Here is a 7027-nt window from a genome sequence, read left to right as displayed (position 1 = left end):
CACATATAACTAGTATGTACTTGTGCATTGAGCTGCTTGTTACTAAAGACCCCACAATATCCATGGCAATGTGTGAAAATGGCTCCTCATATACTGGCAGCGGACACAAAGGCCCTCTCTCTAAAACCCTGAGAAGAGCTGTAGCCTAAACTGGACATGACTGGCAACATCCTGTGTTATCCGGGGCCAATAAAACTCTTCTCTCTACCTAGATGGCCAGACATAAGCATACTATGGCCCATAACACTGGCCCTGCATTGCACTGGCAACACCAACTGGTTGCCCTCCTCAACTACTCTGTACAAATTCTCATTAACAACTTTAAATGGAGGGCAACCAGTTGATGTTGCCAGTGCAATGCAGGGCTAGTGTTATGGAGTTGATTTCAATTTAAATCAATTTCCCTAATACCTATAGGACCCCATCTATAAAGTATAATGGTAGGGGAAACACTGTGCTGAGTTCCTTTGGTAGAGTTAGAGTTAGAAAGAGGTATTTAATTGTCAGTCCACAATAATACAATAATACAAAATAAAGATAAAAAAATAAAACTCAATTTGAATGGTCCACAATGGGTTTTGAGACCCTATAAACAATAAAACATGGTACAGGTGTCATCTATAATACATTACATAATCTATACACGTCTGCATCATTTAAATATATTTTTTAAGGACAATAACCACTACCGTGTTAAACTTCTGAAGAATATTAAAATGGAAAGTGGGCAATTTAGACTGACATCTTTATTTTTCCAGCGTTTTAAAACTGAAGAGTTTTGTCAAAGGGACAATACGTTATTCAGTTGGAAATGTCAAACTGTCAAAGAAATGTTCTGACAAAAATCATCATCACAAAAGCCACTGTTAATGAGAAAGCAGTAATGAGTTTGATTAAAAACAGGGTTTTATTCTGTAGCGTGAATTTCTTTTGCCCCAAACAAAGCTAAGTACAGGTGTAGGATCTTAATTTGATCACCATGTTGTTGCAGGAAATGTCGTATACTTGTAGTATGTTAAAGGTTTAAAAAGGTTTCTAAAGTTTTAATTTCCACTTTTAAATGTCAGACTTGATTAACCCTAACTAAAAATGTATAACAAAATGATTATCCATTAATTAGAATTCACACAATAATTAACATTTTCCATTGCTGCAGGATTATTTACCTGCTGTGAGAAACAGGTTAAATAAGGACCCACATCTGTACAATTGTTTTGTACATATGTGAGTCATGAATTAATTGACAAAGCTACTTTCAATCAAACTGTGAATAAATATTACTCTTCGGGAGCAGGGTTATTCTTTTCTTCATTTTACAGTACCTCCAGGAAAGACGATCCTACGGGAAGAAGGCAATGGTGGAAATTAAATAGTTCATTGCTGATGACCTTTCAAGACCAATATTATTATCTCCCTTAATAATGAGCAGGTTGACATTTATTGGGATGAGTCTTGTCCTTGAGGCAGAACTTAGCGATTTCCTCTAGGTGGGCCAGCTGCAAAGTTAAAATTGGCTATATTTAAAAAATGTATGAAAACCAAAATGATATTTTTGGTCTTAATTTAATGTTAGGGTTAGGCATTAGGGTTAGCAGTGTGGTTAAGGTTAGGGTTAAGGTTAGGGTTAGGTTTAAAATCAGATTTTATGACTTTGTGGCTGAGCAAGCTAGTGACCACTCTGCAGAGCTGCCTCCAAAACAAAATTCATGACGAGAAACACTAATCTTCTAAGAAAGATCGAAGGTCATTGAGGGGCATTGCCCTGGAAACCAAATGTGTAAGGAATCACACAGCATGCTACATCCTGTCAATAGATCTCAGGAGTTAATCATAAGGAGAGCCAACATATTGAGTGTAACACAATGTGTCATAAACTGCCTGTTGGGGATCCATAGGAGGCTGAGTTACAGTGGACATCAATTCTGTGCATGTTATTTCCTGACTATTAACACATTTTTTCTGCCCATTTAACTGATTCTGTTTGGCTTAGAGTACTGAGTACTAATCAAACACGTTTCTAAAACCGTAGTTATCCCCACAGGACCTCCAGCACATGGCGAGTAATCTTTGAAGTGGCTTATGAAACCTACTAACATCATGAAACAAGAAAGGAGAGATTTTATTAGTAAAGGGTTGTTGAATGATGTTGAGTGATCGATCAGGGAACACTTAGAGAAAAAGAAACCTAATGTTTTTATTTATTTATTATGTATCCCTTAGCTCAGAACCCTCCTTTATATAATAAATGAATTGGACCTGCTGTATTAGGCAACCTGTTGATAAAAGGACAATTTAAATTATACATCTTTATTAATCAATATCATTTTGTTTGTGCATAGAGGGAAATTGCAGCCTGAATTGATTTACCTATCTCGTCATGCATTTCACACTGTACAAAATTATGATAAATACTAGCATTAGCCTGACGACAATAGCCCACCTTCTTGTTAATCAATTAACATATGGCTATGAAGGGTATATGACCACCTTGAATGCATTGTTTGTGACCCAAAAATGTAAGTGTTAACAGCAATTAAGGGAATAGATCAGACGTGATGTTTTATTGTACTGTAAGATAGGAAACACGCTCTGCTCTTGCTGGTAGGCTGACTGGGGGAAGGGATGGTCGGAGAGAACGCCTGTCTCCATGACACGAGGTCTCCATGACAACAAAAAGCACTGCACTATTTTCTCTGTGGTTTCCTGCAGTTCTTCTGCCAACTATTTTCCACATGAGCGTGCAGATATCATTCTTTGGGTGACTCAACATGTCATTTGTTTTTGCTTGTGAGAGTTCCTTGTAAACACTGATCTGGTGGAAGCTTGTGGGTGGGTCAGGTGTCGTTGCTAATGGCATGAACGTTAGAGACAAAGAAAGGTTAAAAAGGTCTTTACGGTTACTAGAGTTATTATTTTAAGTTGGTCTGCATTTTAGGAAGGAATCCTAATTTGAGATAATTATTGTTAACTTGATTTCGCATATATCATGCATTCATGTCAATGCAAGATTTGCAGAAGTTATGCATGCCAATCTCAAGCTACTTGTCTTAAAAACATATATTTTAATCATAATTCCAATCAGTTAACAACCCAGTGCTCACTGGGGTAAATGGAGGACTTTGTGAGTGTATTCTGAATTTCCCAAGGGAGTTGACTCTCTTGAGGTTGTGCTTACAGTAGCTGACATGCCTCACGGTCATAGTGAAGCGTGGCAATGTGCTTTTCAGCATTGGTGGTATGATCCAAGTCTTCATAAACATGGCCGGATTACCGACTGGTTTGGGTTCCTCTACTCTTTTGTCTGCTTGAGGCTACAATAACATTGATTTTCCTGGGGAAGCTGTGAAGCCGCGGGGAAGCTGTGAAGCAAGCTGTAGCCTATTGCATGATTGTGTTTATGAGTCTGTTATTAAAGAATGAAACAATGTGTATGTTTACTGCTTTTCATTAAATCACGTATGGCTCTAATATAGTATGGCTCTAATAGAGTGCCTTCAGAATGTATTCATATCTCCTGACTTATTTCACATTTTGTTGTGTTATAGCCTGAATTCAAAATGGATTACATATATTTTTCTATCACCAGTCTATGCACAATACCCCATAATAACAAAGAGAAAACATGTTTTTAGATTATTTCATAAATGTATTGAAAATGAAATACAGAAATATCTCATTTACATACACTACATGACCAAAAGTATGTGGATACCTGCTCGTCGAACATCTCATTCCAAAATCATGGGCATTAACATGGAGTTGTTCCCCACTTTGCTGCTATAACAGCCTCCACTCTTGTGGGAAGTCTTTCCATTAGCTGTTGGAACATTGCAGTGGGGACTTGCTTCCATTCAGCCACAAGACCATTAGTGAGGTTGGGCACAGAGATTGGGTGATTAGGCCTGGTTTGCAATCGGCGTTCCACTTCATCCCAAAGGTGTTCGATTGGGTTGAGGTCAGGCCTCTGTGCAGTCTAGTCAAGTTCTTCTACACCGATCTCTACAACTATTTCTGTATGGACCTCGCTTTGTGCACAGGACATTGTCAGGCTGAAACAGAAAAGGGTCTTCTTCTACAAACTGTTTCCACAAAATTGGAAGCATAGAATCATCTAGAATGTTATTGCATGCTGTAGCGTTAAGATTTCCCTTCACTGGAACTAACGGGCTTAGCCCGAATCATGAAAAACACCCCCAGACCATTATTCCTCCTCCACCAAACTTTGCAGTTGGCACTATGCATTGAGGCAGGTACCATTCTCCTGGCATCGTCCAAACCCAGATTCCTCAGTTGGACTGCCAGATGGTGAAACATGATTCATCAATCCAGAGAACGTGTTTCCACTGCTCCAGAGTCCAATGGCGGCGAGCTTTAGATTCTCAAAACGATTTAAGTAAAAACTGTAACTACGCCACTCAGGATCATTCACTGGTAAGTAACTCCAATGTAGATTTCACCTTGTGTTTTAGGTTATTGTCCTGCTGATAGGTGACTTTGTCTCCCAGTGTCTGTTGGAAAGCAGGTTCTCCACTAGGATTTTGCGTTTCCTGTGCTTATAGCTGTACTCCGTTTCTTTTAATCCTAAAAAACTCCCTAGTCCTTGCCAATGACAAACATACCCATAACATGATGCAGCCACCACCATGCTTTAAAATATGAAAAGTGGTACTAAGTTATGTGTTGTGTTGGATTTTCCCCAAATATAACCCTTTGTATAAAAAGTTAAGCAGTTTGTTATTACTTTAGTGCCTTTTTGCAAACAGGATTCATGTTTTGTAATATTTGTATTCTGTATAGGCTTCCTTCTTTTCACTCTGTCAGTTAGGTTAGTATTGTGGAGTAACAACAATGTTGTTAATCCATCCTCAGTTTTCTCCTATCACAGCCATTAATAAACTCTGTAACGGTTTTAAAGTCACCATTGGCCTCATGGTGTAATGCTTGAGCAGTTTCCTTCCTCTCCGGCAACTGAGTTAGGAAGGACACCTGTATCTTTATAGTGACTGGGTGTATTGTTACACCATCCAAAGTGTAATAATAACTTCACCATACTAAAGGGGATATTCATTGTCTGCTATTTTTATTTTTACCCGTCTACCAATAAGTGTCCTTCTTTGCGGTGCATTGAAAACCTCCCTAGTCTTTGTGGTTGAATCTGTGTTTGAAATTCACTGCTCGACTGAGGGACCTTACAGATAATTGTATGTGTGGGGTACAGAGATGAGGTAGTCATTCAAAAATCATATTAAACACAATTATTGCACACAGAGTGAGTCCATGCAACTTATTATGTGACTTGTTGAGCAACCTTTTACTCATAAACTTATTTAGGCTTGCCATAACAAAGAACATTTCTGTAAACATTTCTGTAAACATTTCTAAAAACATAATTCCACTTTGACATTATGGGGTAATGTGTGTAGGCCAGTGACACAAAATCTAAATGTAATAAATATTATATTCAGGCTGGAACACAACAAAATGTGAAAAAAGTAAAGGGGTGTGAATATTTTCTTAAGGCACTGTAAAATCGTTCATATGGTTATATAAAGGCTGAAGGCTAAAAACAGCCTATACTATATATAGGCACATATGTAGTTTCTAAAATGTATTTTTTCTCCAAATAGAGACAGGCAAGCCGTATGCACCATGGTCCACAACTTGGTCAGTTTCTTCCTGGGTCTCCAGGCTTCTCTCCTTCAAGCCATTCATCATCACCTTTCGGATCCGAATCCGATCATTGTCCAAGATATGGTTGTGTTCTCCAGATAAATTGGATACCCTTACAAAAAAGTGTAAAGGAATTGTGCAGGTGTCCCTGATGCTCCTGCAGGACTCATGCAGGAGTATGACTTGTCCCGCAGAAATGTTGAAAATCCTGCACCAAACCAAATTTGTAATATAGTATGTTGTGACAACAGAGAAAATAGACTTTTGAAATATGGTATCAGACATTCATCAGACATGTCAACTCAGCAGATGAGAAATGTAATAAATTACAATGTCCACATGCAATAAATATATTGTAGGCTATTTTTATTTGTTAGATACCAACACAATTGATAATGATTTCAGTAGGCCCACAGTCAATGTAATAATGCATTTATATGTCATGCTGCCAGTTTAAGAAACGCCTTCATTCATACATACTCTAAATATATACAAAATACAAATAAAACGTTGTATACAGTTAAGTTAAGTGGTTCAACCCTTTCTCAGTCTACTTCCCATTTGTTGGGCTGTAAACAGATGCAGTTCCCTTGTACACCTGAGATGTCTTTCAGGTAAACATAGGTGGTACAGATGTCTGTGCCTTTGATTAATTGAACCTCATTTGAAATGCTATTCTTTTTAAGAATCCCAGAAGCAGTGCCTCCTGTCTCGAGGTCTCTTACTGTGCATCTTGCTGTCATCACTGGGTCTACTTCACTGCCAACGTCAACAAAAGACCTGACCATCCCTACTGACCCATGTTGGGTGACCAATACATAGTTTGCTTGTTTTGATAAGGTACTTGCTGTTTTGGAATGAATGTGATTCCCATTAACGATCACTCTATGGTGAAATGTACATGGTTCTTTGTAAGTAACGTCTGACTCTCCGAGGAGAAAGCCTCCCTTGATGTGGGGTTCCGTGCAACAGGATACCCTAGTAAAAATACTCTTATTTTTTTCACATTTGTTGGCGAGTTTGTAGCCCCTTAACATTTCTTCAACAAACCTTTTGCTAGCTTGGTTTGATTCTGTGCTGTATCTAATAGTGAGTAGTCTCGGGATGTCTTGGTAGATGGTGAACATTTTCACTATTTATCCTGGTACCAGTTGTACCCATGTTCACCTTGAGCGCCATGGAAGAGTTTACCTACAGTGAGGGAAAAAAGTATTTGATCCCCTGCTGATTTTGTTCGTTTGCCCACTGACATTGAAATGATCAGTCTGTAATTTTAATGGTAGGTTTATTTGAACAGTGAGAGACAGAATATCAACAAAAAAATCCAGAAAAACGCATGTCAAAAATTTTATAAATT

This window comes from Salvelinus alpinus, chromosome 7, assembly GCF_045679555.1.
Source record: "Salvelinus alpinus chromosome 7, SLU_Salpinus.1, whole genome shotgun sequence".
Lineage (NCBI taxonomy): Eukaryota > Metazoa > Chordata > Actinopteri > Salmoniformes > Salmonidae > Salvelinus > Salvelinus alpinus.
Note: the sequence above shows the minus strand (reverse complement) of the source record.